Source organism: Diorhabda carinulata, chromosome 1, assembly GCF_026250575.1.
Source record: "Diorhabda carinulata isolate Delta chromosome 1, icDioCari1.1, whole genome shotgun sequence".
NCBI classification, from domain to species: Eukaryota; Metazoa; Arthropoda; class Insecta; order Coleoptera; family Chrysomelidae; genus Diorhabda; species Diorhabda carinulata.
In genome coordinates this window covers 25,625,772-25,643,652 of record NC_079460.1, presented here as the reverse complement: position 1 = coordinate 25,643,652, position 17,881 = coordinate 25,625,772, and the positions used below count along the sequence as shown (strand labels likewise).

The following is a 17,881-nucleotide window of genomic DNA, read 5'->3' as shown; positions in this document are numbered from 1 at the left end:
AAGAACTTATGCTGTTAATTTGGAACATAAATAATAAGTAAAGAGCACGTAATATAAGACACATTTTTGTTTTTGTTGAAGAAAAGAGTAATAAGTTAATTTTCTCAAATAGTTTTAGATAAAAACAATAGAGCGCTTTGTATACATTTTACTTCAAAATGTTTATTTGAAATAATAATTATTCCTGTGAAGCAATAACAAGTGAAAAAGTAACTTTTTGTTATTTTCAAAATTGGCCTCCAAATATGAGATAGTATGGTTTCCTAATACAAGCCGGTATCATATTAGGAAACATAGAAAATAGAAAAATAAGAAGAAGAACCAAACTAAAATTATTGTTTCTATTCTGCTAAACGTAAAAAACATAAAGACTGAAACTATTACAATACTAAAATTTAATCGAAAAGAAGCTTATTTTTCCCTTGATTTTTCTCGCACAAATTATGTGCCTCCAACCTTGCCGCATTTATCATGGTACCACATAAAACAAGTACATATATCCCACTTTCCATCTTGAGTGTCTTCGGACAACTTTCCCCGACAAAAGAAACATTTAGCAACATTGTTATCCTCTTTATCAGTCGAGTCGTCATAATGTACAAAGTCTTCTGATTTTTTATCCGCTGTTCCTGAAGACTTTGGTTTTTCAATTTTGCGTTATTCTTAGTTTCTTTGTGATTGATTCTTCCAAGTTTTTCTTGTATGGAGTAGATGTTATTAAACTAGCTTTGCCTTTGCTTCCATTAGAATTTACACCATGGTGGGAAGACGTTGATGGTATTGGACAAACTTCTTCCGGAGAGACAAGCAAATCATCTTTATCAGACTTGATCTTGATAGAATCAGATAATGCTGCGGAAATTCCTATATATTTCTTACACTTAGGAAGATTCTAGAGCCTAATCTAAAGTACGCTCATTTTCATTATTAGTTCTTTCCTGTTTAAGCGAGTTTTGTACTTCTTCCCAAAAGTATCCCTGAAGAAATTTTTGTTGCAAGGAAAGAGACCTGTTTTTAAATGCTCTATTTCTTCAGCGTAATAGGTTTTATGTGGTCCCATGAAACCCACATCAAGTAGCTGCATCTGATAGGTAGCATGTGGCGGTAAGCACACAATTGAAACATAATTCTCTCTGGCCATGTCAATGATTCCTATGTTTCTTGTATGGGAATAGTGACTATCAAGCACTAATAAAATTGGATCACCTTTGGTTGATCTAGTAAATTTAATAAAATGTGAAAACCACTGTGTAAAAATTTTGGCCTGAATCCATCCAGATGTATGGCAAGCCTATATTGCTACAGTAGGTGCACCTTTCATAAGATGTTCTGCCATGTTTTTACGAGGAAACACTAATAAGGGTGGAACCAAAGTACCAGAAGCATTCATAGATGTCACAACGTTAAGGAGTTTTCCTCTCTCTTGAGATGTTATTGCAAGGTTTAATAGTCTGTATGGAGAAAAAGTTCCCTCTCCTTTTCACATATTTCGAAAAATTGTGCAACGTTTTCGGCATTAAATACCTTAACTCTCGTAACTAATATTACCTGTGGTGTTCGTACCAATAACTGTGGGTGTCTGGTTAAAAACCCTTTAAACCATTTCTATCCACTACTGAAAGGATGCTGCAAAAAATGACTTAGGAATTGTTAAAAAATAAAAGCGCTTCAAAGATATCTCATACTAAGATCCTCGTTGTATCTCATATTAGTATTTTATGAAAAAATGACTTACATATCATTTTTTCAAATACCACATAGGTTTTATGCGTTTTATTTATTTAAGACAATAAACCAACTCTCACACCACAAATGAAATAAGTGGAACCTGTTAATTTTCTCACCTTTTTAACAAAAAAATCCAATATTCCACAATTGCATAAAGCTATATGCACGTGCTGTATTTTACAGCAAATAAAATCAATTCAAATAATTTCATAAATCACCTTCCTATAAAATAATTGGTGCTATCGCTAGGTGGCGACTTGAGCTAAGTTTTCTTGTTGGAAACATGGCAATGGAACACCTGAACTGAAATTATGGTCAAGTACAATATAAGAAATATGTATTATATATATATATATATATATATATATATATATATATATATATATATATATATATATATAAATTTTTTTTAATCCGTTTTCACATCTCACAGAATGAGTTTGTTTATAACAATAGTAGTTATTGTACAATTTCACTTCATTATTACTGAAAAGCGTTCCATGGTTATTGGTCATCCGTTCACAGTATATCAAATTCAAAATTTCAGTTATAGAATAATAGTTAACTAGTTCATTGATCCAGTCGCTTATCAGAACCATTTCTATCGATGCAATTATTTTATCATCTTTCAATATTTTGCTAAAATCGGATAATATGTGTCCTCCCAGTATAATTTTCATAATATCATTGCAACAAATTGAATATTATTGGGTTTTTGCAAACTTTCTAAGCCAATCTTATATTTTTTTTAGAATTAGGTTGTCTGTCAAGCATATACCCTCGCAACAATCATTGCTTATGCTAGATATTCAAAACACATAGTCATATCAAATGCCTTTCCATTTGTATATTAATGTATTATGAAAGGGTGAGAGTGCACACATACCAATTTGATATGATAGAGTAACTGAAAAGTGGTCGAACAAAAAACACAATAATTTCTATAGATTTGATATGAGGAGCATAGGAAATGATGCATAATACTAAAGATGCGTGAAGAATAATCACACGATACAAAAAGAGAACAATACAACAAACACAGTCTGCAGATTGAGAACATTTAATAGAAAAATCACCAAGTAGTAAGTACGGGAATTGAATTTGTATAACAGCAATTCCTAATGCTGTTGAGCGCGTTTCCATTGCTCAGTCTGCTACAATAGCGAGTTACGTTAATGAACATTGTTCATTGAGCTTTATTGCATACCGTCGTCGAGGCAATTCGTAAAACATATAAATATTGTAAACTTGTAATAGTATCAGATTCGGTATTGTCAATATATTGAATAGAAGTTTCGCAACGTGTAATTCGATTTCGCGCAGTAAGTAGGATATTTCTGAAATTTACGTATCGCACGGGAAATTTTTCGTTTCAATGATTAACCGGAATATTCTAATTTGTGTTCAGAAACTGTTTTTTTCGAGTGCATATCATAAAAACTACAAATAGTTCGAGTAGACATCGAGCGATTTCAGTGGACGATACCAATGAAGAACTTCAGAAGAGCTAGAAAACGAAGATTTTCCTGGGCTAGGAACTAACATCGTTCAAACTTTTAGGACCCCTAGAATATGATAGCTTCAGTTCTAACGTAAGTGCTCATTATTATTTACTTTTTCCACATTCAATAAATTAGTAGTTACACGATCAAATGAAAATCGTTAATATATTTTGATAAGCGAATTTGAAGTAGAAAACATAAATATATTATTTGAAAGCATTTTAGTTTACGACCAAGCGAAGATAATAATTTTGAAAATAGTTATAGTGAAGATAGTTTACAAAATAGATTTAAAAATGACCACATCAGGTACAAACTAACTACTACTTAAATTATATTTAGATTCAATTCCAAATTTTGATGGAAACCCTCACACGCTTAATATATTCATAGGTAATTGTGAAAGTTTTATTTCTGTGTTTGCTAGTAATTCAGATACCCATTTTTTACTTAGAGCTATTATAGGAAAATTAACAGATAGAACTCAAATATTAATTGGTTCGCGCACAGAATTAAAAACTTGGGATCAAATCAAACAAGCTTTAAATTTAAGTTTTGGAGATCAAACGAGACATTAACTATTTAGTTCAAGATCTTATTAACCTAAAACCATTTAAGAATGAAACCCTTCAAAATTTTAGTATGCGATGCCAAGATTCTAGGAGCCTCATTATCTCTAAATTAAACACTTTACATTTAGACTTAAATGAGAAAAGATTACATCTTAAGAACTACGATAATTTAGTTTTAAAAAGTTTTGTTCATGGCTTACCTTTACCTATACACATTAACATACGTTTACGATCACCTGACAGTCTAGAAAAGTCAATGAGCTAAATTGTAGAAGAAGAAACCTTCTTGTACTCTACTCAAAGATTAAGTAATTAGAATTCAAATGTGTCATTCAAACCTAGTTGAAGAGTTACACCTACTAGAATGCAAAATCTCAATCATTATCCCACAAATCATAACAATGTAAATTTCAACCACCCCGTCCAATATTTCCACCTAATTTGATAACTCATCTCTAACATCCCCCGAGGTATACACAACATTCTCCCACAAATCAGTCTTACAGTTATTGGTGTCCAAATTACAATTATCCAACTCAAGTCATCCATTTTTCACAAACCAAAATTACAATCCGATACAAAAACCCTCACAACCACCACACAATTTTAATCAATCTCAAAATATTCGTCCTAACAATCAAGTAGCGTATATTGCATTGTTAAATATTTTTAAATTACAGGAGTCTTACAAATTTTATCTTTTCAAGTTTAGTGTAAAATTTTATGGAATCATAGATATAGATTTACTTGAAGAATGAAATGCTATTGTTAATCTTAGTGAAAAGCAAATCATCACTTCTAATGCAATTATTCCTCTAATATTTGGTACAGATGCTGATAAAAATATAAAAAATTATTCTTTAATAATACGAGGTCGTACTCATGAAGTTGTAAAATTACCAGTTAATTATAAAAATGGCATTGGAATATTAGATTACGAAAAGTTAGGTAATGGTCTTGAATTCCAAAAGCATTAGTAAATATAGTCAATAATTTTGCAATAATCACAATAATGAATTCAAATGAGAACCCTGTCAAGCAGGATATTCATGAACCTTTTAACATGGGACCCTTGAATTTAGTTGAGTTAAATTTTTTATTGAAAATGGAAGTAGAATCAGAAATAAACTTAGATAACTCTAATGGTAATAAATTGAAAGAAAATTAAAAAAATATAAGGTTAGATCATTGCAATAGAGAAGAAAAGGATGCATTAAGAAAAGTTTGCTACGAATACAGAGACATTTTTTATTGTGAAGGTATTCCTTTAAGTTTTACTGAGAAAAATAAAATTAAGTTAACCAAAGATAGTCCAATATACACTAGCTCTTATCGGAAACTCATCGAGAGGAAGCGAGGAGACAAATGGGAAAGATGTTGAAAGAATGTATTATAAAAGAATCTACTTCACCATTTTCTGCACCTATTTGAATAGTCCAAAAAGATCAGATACTTCCAGCAAGGAAAAATGGAGACTTTAAATAGATTACCTCAAACTAAATAAAAAAACCATTCAAAACCGTTATCCAATCCCAAAAATAAACGAGGTCATGCACAGACTAGGAAAAGCTAACTATTTTACATCCTTGAATTTAGCTAGTGACTTCCACCAAATCGAAGTTAACTCCGAAGACGTACCCAAAATGCCCCACCCACATTTCAAAGCGTATTGGACAATGTATTACGAGGACTTACTGACGAAACCTGTTTTGTTCACCTTGACGATATCCTAATTTACAGTACTTCTCTTCAAGAACACATACAGAGAGTTAAACAAGTATTTGACAGACAGTTGAAGGTACAACTCGAAAAATTCAAATTCCTTCAAAAATCTATTGTATACTTTGGTCATATAATTACCCCCGAAGGTGTACAAACTAATCCCGAGAAAATTCTGTAATCAAAAACTTCCCGATTCCCAAAACCCAAACCGTCACCAAAAGTTTCCTTGGACTTCTTGAATATTACCGCCCTTTCATACCAAATTTTGCCAAATTGACCAAACCCATGACGAAATGCTTGAAAAAAGGAATGCGAATAATTCATGATAGGGAATTCACAGACTCTTTTCCAAATTTATGAAGAAATTCTAACAAACGATCCTATATTACAATACCCAGACTTTTCCAAACCGATGATTCTTATAACCGATAGTAGTAACTATTCCCTTGGAGCAGTATCATCACAAAATACCGTTCCAAATGACAAATCTATAGCTTACACCTCACGAGCCCTAAACAATTCAGAAATCAATTACTCTACGATTGAAAAGAAATTACCACTTTCGACCCTATTTGTATGGACGACAGTTTCCCATATATACTGGCTTTTCAAGTAAAAAGAACCCAACTCAAAATTAGTGAGATGGCGTTTGAAATTAAAAGAATTCCACTATAAAATATTTCACAAACGTGGATCTTCAAATGATGTATCTGACTGTCTAAGTAGAATACTAATTAACGCTTTAGAAACCGATTCAATTATTAATAACCCTGGTGACGCAAATGGCGAAATTTTAGAATTCTTACGAGAGTTCGAAAACTCTTTAGAACAAGAAAACAATTCTTCCGATGAGCAAAATGAATCAAAAATAAATATTGTCTCAAACATACAATTACAGCCTCCTAAAAATACTACTAATATACCTCCAAATTTACGAGACGAACTTAATACACCTGAACCTGACTGGACGAAACCTTCTACCCCTAAATCCAATTCCTCAACTTTTCAAACCACTAACCAAGGAATTCCTATATTAGATAAAATTATTAATGAGTTCACCAAATTTTATATATCCAAATCTATATCAAAAACTAGATATATCTCACGATACATACGAAAATCACAAGATCACAAAAGTTAAAATTCCAAAAAATGACATCGAACGTTTTATAATCGAATTTTTAGTAGAGAACACAGATATTAGCACACATTGGATTTTGATCACCCCGTATAGTGTTATAGTCAAACAAAGCTGCAACAAAAACATTAGAAACTTTCCTGTAAACGGTAGTTATCTAATCGAACTTAATAACTAATATGACATTTTAATAGAGAATTTTAATCTGAAAACTTTTTAATCTGAAGTGCCCAAATATAAAAACATTGATTTACCCAAATTAAATATTCATACAAAAATTTTACCCCAGATAGTTTTAACCTGAAACCTGTGCATGTGGATGGATAAATTAGTTACCGATTCATTTTCAAAGTATGAACTTTTATTCAATTCTATTATATCTAATAATTAAAATAAGAAGAAAGAAGAATCAAACCGAACGAGAAACAGCGAACATGCCGAACTCTGGTCCATCCCTATAAGTTCTCTCTTAGGGCGGAGGAGTTACATTAATGAACATTGTTTATTAAGCTTTATTGCATAACCCCGACGAGGCACTTGTAAAACTTATAAATATTGTAAATTTGTAATAGTATCAGATTCTGTTTTGTCAATGTATTGAATAAACGTTTCTCAACGAGTAATTCGTTTTTTAAAAAGACCTTCTCGAAGTTCGGTAACGTAATTAGCAACTTTAGTGATAATATGCTAGCAGTATCTATCATAAAACATAAATATATAGCAATGCATAAGTCCTGTTTCTAATTGACAAATAGCTCCACAGCTCACAAAGTATATTTCAGTATTTCAGTATTTCAGCCTACTTCTACCTTCTGAAACCAATTGCAAACATCTATATATCTATATAGATATATCTCAATATATCTATATAGATATATAGATTTTTGCAATTGGTTTCAGAAGGTAGAAGTAGGCTGAAATACTGAAATATATGGAACGATATGGAAATAAAGAGACCTGTAAAATGTGTCAACTCATTTGTTTTTCACCTCATGACAAAGCACTGTGCCAAATGCTTTTATATAACAAAATTTTGGCCGCTAAAAATATTTCGCTCTGTTTACATTTCCTTTATTCACAATATTTAGCTTCTGGTTTTCCACTAAAATGGAAAATTCTCTGAAAAAAAAGTTCAATTCGATTGAGGCATTGAGAAAACAATGAAATGGTATCTTGAAGTCAATGTAGAAGCCTTAAAGAAAGGCTCCCACTAAATTCACGAAGTTATGATAGGTGTATTGCTAGCCAAGGATTTTATACTATAATGTAAATTTCTTCAGTACAATGATTATTTATTTTCTGCTAACTTAATTGTGATTTAATTCGTAAAAAACGTATTTTTTAAATGATAGATTATGTCATGAACTGAAGATATGAGAATGCTTGTAGGATTTTCTCGTGCCGCTGAAACTACAATTCTTCCCAAACTATAGGATACACATAAAAGCTAATAATTTTTAATTTCAGACAATGATTTTTTTATAATTGAAACTATTTTTCACAACAAATATATTATTAAATGGAACTATTTAACCTTTTAGTAAATATTAACTTAGCTTAAAAACTAGCTAAATGAGAAAATAATAATTATATATCGGATACAGTTGTGTAAAAAATTATTGGAATGAAAAGTCCTTTCTATTATAAAATCATTTTGTAGATGCTAATGTTGGAATATTCAAAGTAAGTGTTTTGTCTCCTTAATAGCTGTGGACTGGAGCAACGGATTGTGTAATGAGTAGGCGGAACGCACTAACGGGCCTGACTCGCAATCCCAAAATGGTATTTGGCAAATTTCCGAACGGGCGACTAAAATTAATTCCTCTCTTCTCAGACATCAATTTATACAATCCCTGCAGTGACATTTATAAGTCAGGAGTGTATTGTTATCCAGAAGTAACCACGCTATATAGGGTGCAGAGTAGTTAAAAGCTGCGCGGGAGGTACTCATCAACCCAATCTCAAGAGACATGGCGCTTTATCTCTTTTGTTTCTTCGACATCGACATCGAAACAACGGTCTCGTCTCTGTTTCACTCATCTCGGTCACACGTTGAAATTCACGAATCCCATTCAAATTGAGAATCCCATATTTTAGGTCTATTTGATACCCTAACGAGCTGAAAATAATACCAACCCGGATATATCTTCAATTAAATGGAACAACCAAACTTCCACAAACATTTACTCACAATATAAATGATAGAAGTTGAATGAAGTAAAAAAAGTAATAAATATATTTTTGAAAAATCAGTAAAAAAATTTTATTAAATTGATGATCTACATAGAGCAATATTAATTTGAAATGACTGGATAATATTCCATGAATAACTGCAATTAAGTGACAAAAGCACAGGAGTAGACTTGGTCCACAACATATTTGAACTTTAATTCATGTTATTCTTTGTCTCGAAAAGATCAGTGATAAAGTTTGGCTGATAGATCTATCCAACTATCAGATTATAAATTTAGATGCTTAGCTATCCAAAGAGCAAAAACTGCAATTAAAGGAAATGATGACCTTAAATCAAGATATATATATATATATATATATATATATATATATATATATATGTGTGTGTGTGTGTGTGTGTGTGTGTGTGTGTGTGTGTGTATGTGTGTGTGTGTGTGTGTGTGTGTAACGAAGTCTTTGTTAGTTGTATTATGAGCGGTGGGAAAGTGGCAATGAAACACCAAAGTGGGCTAACATTAATATCTTTTCCGATTTTTCGAATACTTATGTATTTATTGTCTGGGACAGAGATTTATACATAAGAAATACGTATAAATGTATAAAAATAATAAAATTTTTTTACTAACAATAATTAATTGATATTTGTGGTGGCTTCAAGTTGCATAAATTCTTGTACAAATTTTAATTTTCTAAGATTCAAAATTTAATATAATAAGTGATGTTGATAGAAAGATTGAATAATTGAAATATTGATTCTGGTTACTAGAGGAATTTTTATTAATTTTCAATTTGTTAGATTATGAATGGCGTTGAAATTTCATAGGTTTGATGAGGATAAGTGGTAGTGAATGATGTTCAATATTGATTGCTTAATTTATGTAACAATAAATTTCAATAGGCTAGGTCTTTATGAATGTAGTTGAATATTTATTGGTTAGAATATAAATGTCAAGAAATTTTAGGTTAGTTCGTTATACGTAAAATTTATAGGTCAGGTGATGTTAGTTGGTTGTTAATGGCGTTGAATTTTCATATTATTTATTTTTTCAAAATCTAAAAGATATGTATAAATTACTGAAAAATCGTTACCTTTTCTTAATAAGCAAGTTATTAATAAGTAATAAAATTAATAAAAATCCAAATGAACTGTCCCATTCACTATCTGACATAGACCAAGATGAAATTAGACGTGAATCACAAAGTTTTATGTTATATCAATATGAATGTCTAGTTCGTTTTCAAAATTGTCTAGCAGTTTAACGTATACCCAATTTTTAGATGCCTAGTTGCTTTTGTTGTTTGTTCTCTCAGACTTCCTTTTCTTATACATTTCTTTCGAAAAAAAAATGGTATTATTTATGAATTTTGTACTATACTTTATAATAAATTCATTCCAATAAATTGTTTGAAGGGAGGGTAACTGTAGGAATAAAATTGTAAGTAGTAATTATTGACTTCGGGTATTTTATGAGTTGGAGATAACGTAGTTGTGTACTGCTAATATATTGGTATACAGGTGATCGGTGACCTTGGAAGTATTATATATTAAAGGAATAATCTCTTGATCTTGATTTTTTGACAAAACGTTGACTTTATTGAGAGCAAGCTATAAGATTATGAAAAATTTAATTTTATCCATAATTATTAGAACAAAATTTTTCTTTCTTGCACATGCTTACAAAAGCCGAATTTTGACCATTTTGAATCTACATATTGAATACATATTAAAATGTTGACCAGTGCTTTAACGTATACAGAAGTATATTCAGTAATGGTGTCTCCAAACACATGATTAATGTTAGTTATCATTTCATGTGTGATATTAGGTTATAAGGATATTAAGTTAATAAAAGTCAAGGCTGATAAATTATTACTTTTGATTGGAACACATCTAATGTCACTTAGTATACTAAAATAAATGCTCAACAAAACTGATTTTATAAACCTCTTTTTTGTTTTCAGTCCGGGAGTATATGGAGTAAATAATTTTAATGCTATATATCTGTTTTGCTTAAAATAGAACTATAGTTTTTTAATTTTTGAATACAGGTTAAATGAATAGATTTTTAGATTTCTGTATTTGACGGTATACATTACTTTAGCATAGTTCCATATAAATAATGGATTGCATGTATTCTGGTAATTAAGTTCAGAAATGTTTCAAAAACACTATATGTTATCAAACTCAATATATACCTCTTAGATTTGTTCAAGGTGTTTGCGTTTGTAGATTACATTTTAAAGTCAATCAGAATAAGTGATTTGCGCAAAATTACAGCCCGTTTCTGGAAAATTGCAAGGGATTATTGGATCATACATGAACCAGAGGACTAATTTACCCTGTGACGCCAAAAAATCCACTAGGTCAGGCTTTTACTCTAAATTGAAGAATGATGATTCAGAAAATACATATTTTGCAAAGATCAGACAATATTTGGATATGCCTTCATCCTTATTTTGATATTCATGATAAAAGTGAAAGATAAGAAATTTGTATAAATAATAATAAAATTTCACTTATAATAATTAGTTAAGATTTTAGGTGGTTTTGAATAGTATTAAAGCTTGTATAAATTATTAATTTCATAATATTCAAAATTCAACATTCAAATTGACTTTCATAGAAATATTGATTAATTGAAATATTGATTCTGTATACAATAGGAATTTTTATTAATTTTTAATTGGTTGGATTATGAATGACATCGAATTTTTATAGGCTAGATAAAAATAAGTTGCAGTGAATGATGTTCTATATTGATTGGTAAATTTATGGATAACAGTAAATTTCAATAGGTTAGGTCGTTATGAATGTAGTTGAATATTTATTGGTTAGAATATAAATATCAAGAAATTTTATAGGCTGTCATTATAAGTGAAGTTGAATTCTATAGTTAGGTAAGGTTAGTTGTTTATTGATTTTTTATAGAATTTGTTTTTTCAAAATCTAAAAAATATGCATAAATTGCATTAAGATTATTTAAATCAGTTTTTTTACTGATGTACTGATCATTTTGGGCAATATATGTTGTTTCTGAAAATAGATGTTTTTTGTAGTTTTTTTCAGTTTTCGAATTTCAAGTATTTCATATACTATGCTAGGCAATTTAGTGATTGGTGTTTTATCTTTTACTTTGTTAAATAAAGATGGAATATTAAGGGTTTGACTATACGCTATTTTATCATTATACTGTTTAAAGTTTCCACAAAGTTTAGGAGTAACCGATTTTATATATGGTAAAGGTGTATAAATAGATGGGATAGAAATGTTAGAAATGACGTTTGAAAATGACGATTCAATGTTTATGTCAGTGTCATATGTATTCTACAAAATTCGTTTTCAAAGGTATGGAGGTGGTATACAAATATTATTCAAGCAAACGAAAATATGACAATACGAGGATGTATTGATATGTAGTTAGCCTAGACCAGTTCCATGCATAAACAAAATATTTACCATAGAAACGAACAATAACTTATTAGAAGTTCCAATGTAAATTTTGACGTTAAAAACGTAAACCAGAGCTACACAATAAATTAAAAGAAAAAAGATGTCCACCGAAATTGTGAAAATCGAACCAGTATCGAACCATCATCAATTACACTGAATATTTCATACGAACGCGTTTATCTTATAGTTCACGTCAATTTGGACATGAGAAAAATTGCTGCAAAATGGATCCCCAAATGTTTGAATGTTGACCAAAAGCGGGCAAGGGTAGAAGCATCGCGTTCGATCTGTGCTTGATTTGAAAACGATGTAGACTTATTAAACCGAATTGTTACTATGCATGAGACTTGGGTACATTTCTACGATCCAGAAACAAAGCAACAATCGATGGAATGGCGACACTCTGGTTCTCCTATGAAACCTAAGAAGTTTCGTGTCAAAAATCTGCTGAAAAGTTCTTGCTTCAGTTTTTTGGGATTGCCATGGAGTAATCATGATTAATTTTTTGAATTAGGGTAGAACAATAACTGAAGATTACTATTCGACATTACTGACCACTCTAAGGAAAAAAATTGAAGAGAAAAGATGCGGAAAGCTATCCAAAGGTGTTTTGTTTTTGAATGACAACGTCCCTGTACAAATCTTACGTTGCCATGCAAAAAATTCCTGATTCAGGGTTTGAATTACTAGAAAACTCCTCCTTATTCAGTAGATTTGGTTCCGTTCGACTATCATCTCTTTCCTCAACTGCAAAAAAGTTTAAAAGGTCGTAATTTTTTTCTAACGAGGGGGCAATAAAAGCTGTGGAGGACAGGTTTGCAAAACAATAAGAAACAATTTTTGGAAAGGTCTAGAGACGTTGCAAGTTCACTGTAATAAATGTATCCAATTAAGAGGAAAATATGTGAGATTGATATTCTGTTTGATTCTGTAAGCTAAGAATTTTTTAATATATTCTCGTATTACTCCAAAATCAATTATGATATAGAATCTCTTTCGAGTACTAATACTTGTCAAACATTGATGAGTAGTTTGATTCTTCCTAGTAATAATGTGATATGCTACGAAGGATTTTGTTTCCTATGCAAACACAATTTGTCTTTATTGATAAATTATGGTATTAGAGGTAAAAAATGTTTAGGGGCATCTCACATAAAGTACTTAAAAAATAATGGAATACAGAAAGATTTTTACAAAAGTAAAGTTTTTACTTATATGTCTAAATTAATGAGTATTATTACGTTTATTAACATTATATTGTTATATCTGAGTCACAATGTTTACCTTTGTTTCTGTGGATTTAGTCGTTGTTTCTTACTCATGTTCAATTCATGTTACAGTAATATTTACTACTTTTCTATCTATACATAATATACTTCTGTTTTAGAAACTTGATACTATTCATTATCTTGATATGAGATATTTAAGAAGAAAATTTTATATTTTGTTATAGGACAATCACTAGTTTAGGAAGCACGCCAACTAAGTACTATCTACAGCCAATAATTATAGTCTATTGCCAATAACTGGATTGTCCTCAGACTTTAAAATCAAAGAAACTTTTAATAATATGATATTACTACCGAATTATGTATTATTAGGATTGGATGTAGGTAGTATGTCTATTATATATTATATATATATATATATATATATATATATATATATATATATATATATATATATGTTTCTCTAAAACGTCTATTTAAGTAATTTCTTGGCGCTGCAGCAAAATTAACAGATGCTCCATCGTCTTGGACAATATAAAAAATATGTATGAATGTATAACAATAATAAAATTTTACTTACAATAATACAATAATTAAGATTTTCGGTGGTTTTCAATTGTATTAATTCTTGTAAAAATTTTCAAATTCATAGAATTCAAATTTCAATAATGAAAACCACCGAAAACTTAATTAATTATTGTATTTAAAATTTTATTATTGTTATACATTTATAGAAATTCCTTATATTGTATTTGACCATAATATCAGTTCAGGACAATGGTGCAACTGTTCATTTTTCTGCAGCGACAAGAAATTACTTAAACAGACGTTTTAGCGAAAAATGGATTGGTCGGGGTGGACCCAATTGTTGGCATCCAAGATCACCTGATTCAAATCTTATCGATTTGTTTATATGGGGCTGTATGAAGTACTTAGTGTAAGAAACAATAATAGAATCTGAACAAGTTCTAATATCTAGAAATCAAGCTGGAACAGCAAACATTCAATTCCATCCAGATTTATTCTCAAAGGCACGTTTTTCAATGACAAAACGGTGTATTAAATGTTTTGAAGTAATTTTTATTTGTTTCGAACTACTTACGCTTAATCATCATTCGAAATTAAAGGATTAATTAATTAATTTCTAAATGTGCATGCAGACTTTTGTTTAGAGGCAAATTTCTATAACATCGTTCATTTTAGCTTCATAAAAGGTTATTAGTTTTTTAACTAAAAATAATCAGGCAATTTGGAACAAAATTAAAAAAGATTTTCTCAAGTGGCGTAAAAAATAAGGGGATAAAAGTGACAACTAACCCTGACAGCGCGCCACTAGATAAATTTTTCCAAAGTTTGTTTATGTCAAAATATTACTTCATTAAGGTGCATATGTGAGAAATTTGAATTTTGAAAAAAAATTGAAGGCGTTCTTGATTTATGGCAAATTTTTTATTTGGATTTAAAATTTTTAACACCCTATATTTTAACAACTAGGCCCCGTAAGGGTTCGTATTTCTATTTCAATATGAATCATTTATTAAGATCTCTCTGTGGTAGGTCGAAAATAGAAACACCCTCTATATATTTTAAACAATAAAACAACGAGAAAAACATTTTCTTGATTAATTTATTGAATTTATTGATTAATGAACGTCGTCAAAAATAGTAATGTGTTCAAATGTATAGAGCAAGCATGTGGATAAAAAGTTTATTTTCCATGTGTAACAGCATTCTGTAATCCACAACAAATATCAAAAGAAAACCTTGATTAGTAAGAGATTATTAAGTATTTAAATATGAGGTTTTTGATGCTGTAACCTAAATAAAAAAATCACAATTTTGATAATAGAATGGCTCTATGAAAGTAAGACGAGGTAACTTCGGTATGTGAAGCATTTGAAAAATAAGTGACACTACTATTTACGTGAAATATATTTTTATGTCATTACCTCATAACAACTTACTAACACTCACTACACAATGGAATAAATACCATAATTATTTAAAAAAAGAATCAATTATTTGATAATACCGGAGAATACAATATAAATGCTACAACATTGAACCTATATTTTTAATGTATGTCTAGTGATTTGTTTTGCGTAGAGAAATCAATTTCAGTGACGGAAGAACGCATATAAATTTTAGTAATAATGTTATTCTGCTGTTCCAATAATCCGTCAAGATTGACAAATACCAACCAATATTTAAGCAGTTTCAATCCCTTTTCTTCGGGCGATGCGATGGCGATGCAAACAGGAATGCAGGCAGCTTATACTGTATATGGGCGCGGAGGGTGCCGATACCCATTCTCCATCAGAAACTCTGATGTGGATGTGTAATGAATACAGTCCGTGATAGTCTAGGCAAAACAATATTGATAGTTCAGTGAATAAAATATAAACCATATCAAAATCGTGATTATTATATTAAAAGATAATCTTCAGAATTTTAACTATTAAAAATATTCTTTATTGCAGATAAAAAATATTACTAGTTAATATTTACAAAGTAACAATAATTCCTTGACAAAAAACTTATCAAATCCCATAATCCTATAATATATTTTTTTCCTTCTATCTTGCTATATTCCACTTTTCCTGTCTAATTCAATGTACTATGGATAAATTACCTATTTCCTTAACAATACCAGCTATTCTAAAATCATAGTAATCAGATGGACATACGATATAACCATTAACCATGGTATGTTTCCGGTTAATACTCGTTAGTATCTAGTGAAATTCGAATATCACCCAAATTTATAAAATCCTCACATTTTTCGTATACCCCTGGAAACAATTCTCCTTATATGTATATCTAATCTATCTAGAAAAACTTCATTAAGTTGTGAGAAGTAGAATAATCTAATTTAAAACTGGTGAAAGTTGTAGAAACATCTTTAAACTAAAAATTAATTTAACGTCTACAAACCGTTGAGAAATTTTATTAACAGCCAATGCATAATGTTCAGTATTTTGCATGACAAATCTCATAGGAAAAACTTTTTTGATTTTAGAGTATACACATTGGGAACTTGATGACAAAGCTCATATCAATATTATAGAAGGCATGTCAGCACTAGTCGAAAATACCATATAAGAAAACCTCAATTGATAACTTCCTCAACATTTAAATAACCATTACTACTAGTTTCGCGTAATACTTTATCAACAATTAAATAATACATTGTGACCGAAGGTTCAGCATTCATCTTAAGAAATCAAAAAATTTCCTTTAATATGGTATTTTCTGTCCTTTTTTGCTTCCCAGCAGATTTTTTTCTGAGCTAGATGACTTTGATCATCTAATCTCTCTATTTAATTCTTTCTCTATTTAATTTCATATATTATGACTCATTTGTAAATATTTCCGCAACATTCAGACTTCAAAGATTTTGTATCTAGAACCCTTATTAAGATTATTATATAAAACCAATGAACACATGAACAGTTTTTTGGAAAATATATTTAAATGTATGACTAAAAAACTCATCGAGTTCTATTATAACTCTTTTCAGGACGCTGAAAACTTCAGTTGTCATAAATACATGCAGCAAAAAAATGCTTCGACCGCCATCGTAAAACACAACACAAACTCTTAATCATCAATTTTTATATAGAAAGGAGTTTTGTGGTACATAATGCAAAGATCACACATTATAAGTGAGCTGCGTATTTGTACCTTTTTGAATGTACTTACTTTAAAAGCGTTATTGGGTTACATATGGAACTAAAAGAATTATCTCTGAATATGATTCAGTATTTAGTCGACTTCATAGGGTTGAACATCTCTTTTTCATATTATTTTATGATAATTTTTTTATTATAAAATTAATAATGGCTTCTGATAGTATAAGTGAAGTTTGCTCAGATAATTCATCGCAAATTTCAAATGATGTCGATGTTGATGAATGACGTAGAGTTTCGCTAATACTGCCTAGTGATTCTGAACAAAGTGACAGAAGAAGAACTTTTCATATGGAATGATTTGTTTGACTACATGACAGAAGAAACTACTCTTTATCACTCACTAAATATCTAAATATTGATAGGTTCAAAGACAGTACAAAATCTGGAAAATGGAAAGACGTGTGTACGGTAGAACTGGAAAAAAAATTGGGACTATTCCTACTTATGGGCAAGATTCGTAAAGAGAGTAGGAATGGATATTGGTCTTCAGACAGAATATAAAAAACCAAGTAGTGAGCAGAGATCTTTTCTTCGTGACGTTTTTCTAATAATGAAAATGACATTAATGAAAGAGATCGCCTTAAAAAGAATCGACTAATCGTATCTTACTTTACAACAAAATTTGCAACAACAAGAGTTCTCATTATCGTTCAA

The 17,881-nt window shown here is 30.1% G+C and overlaps 1 protein-coding gene across 4 annotated transcripts in view; it reads right to left on the bottom strand.

The window, feature by feature from the left end:
• Nucleotides 1–17,881, bottom strand: part of LOC130895224 (lachesin-like) — a 296,621-nt gene that overhangs the window by 224,227 nt on the left and 54,513 nt on the right. The gene's annotated exons all lie outside the window — the stretch shown is intronic.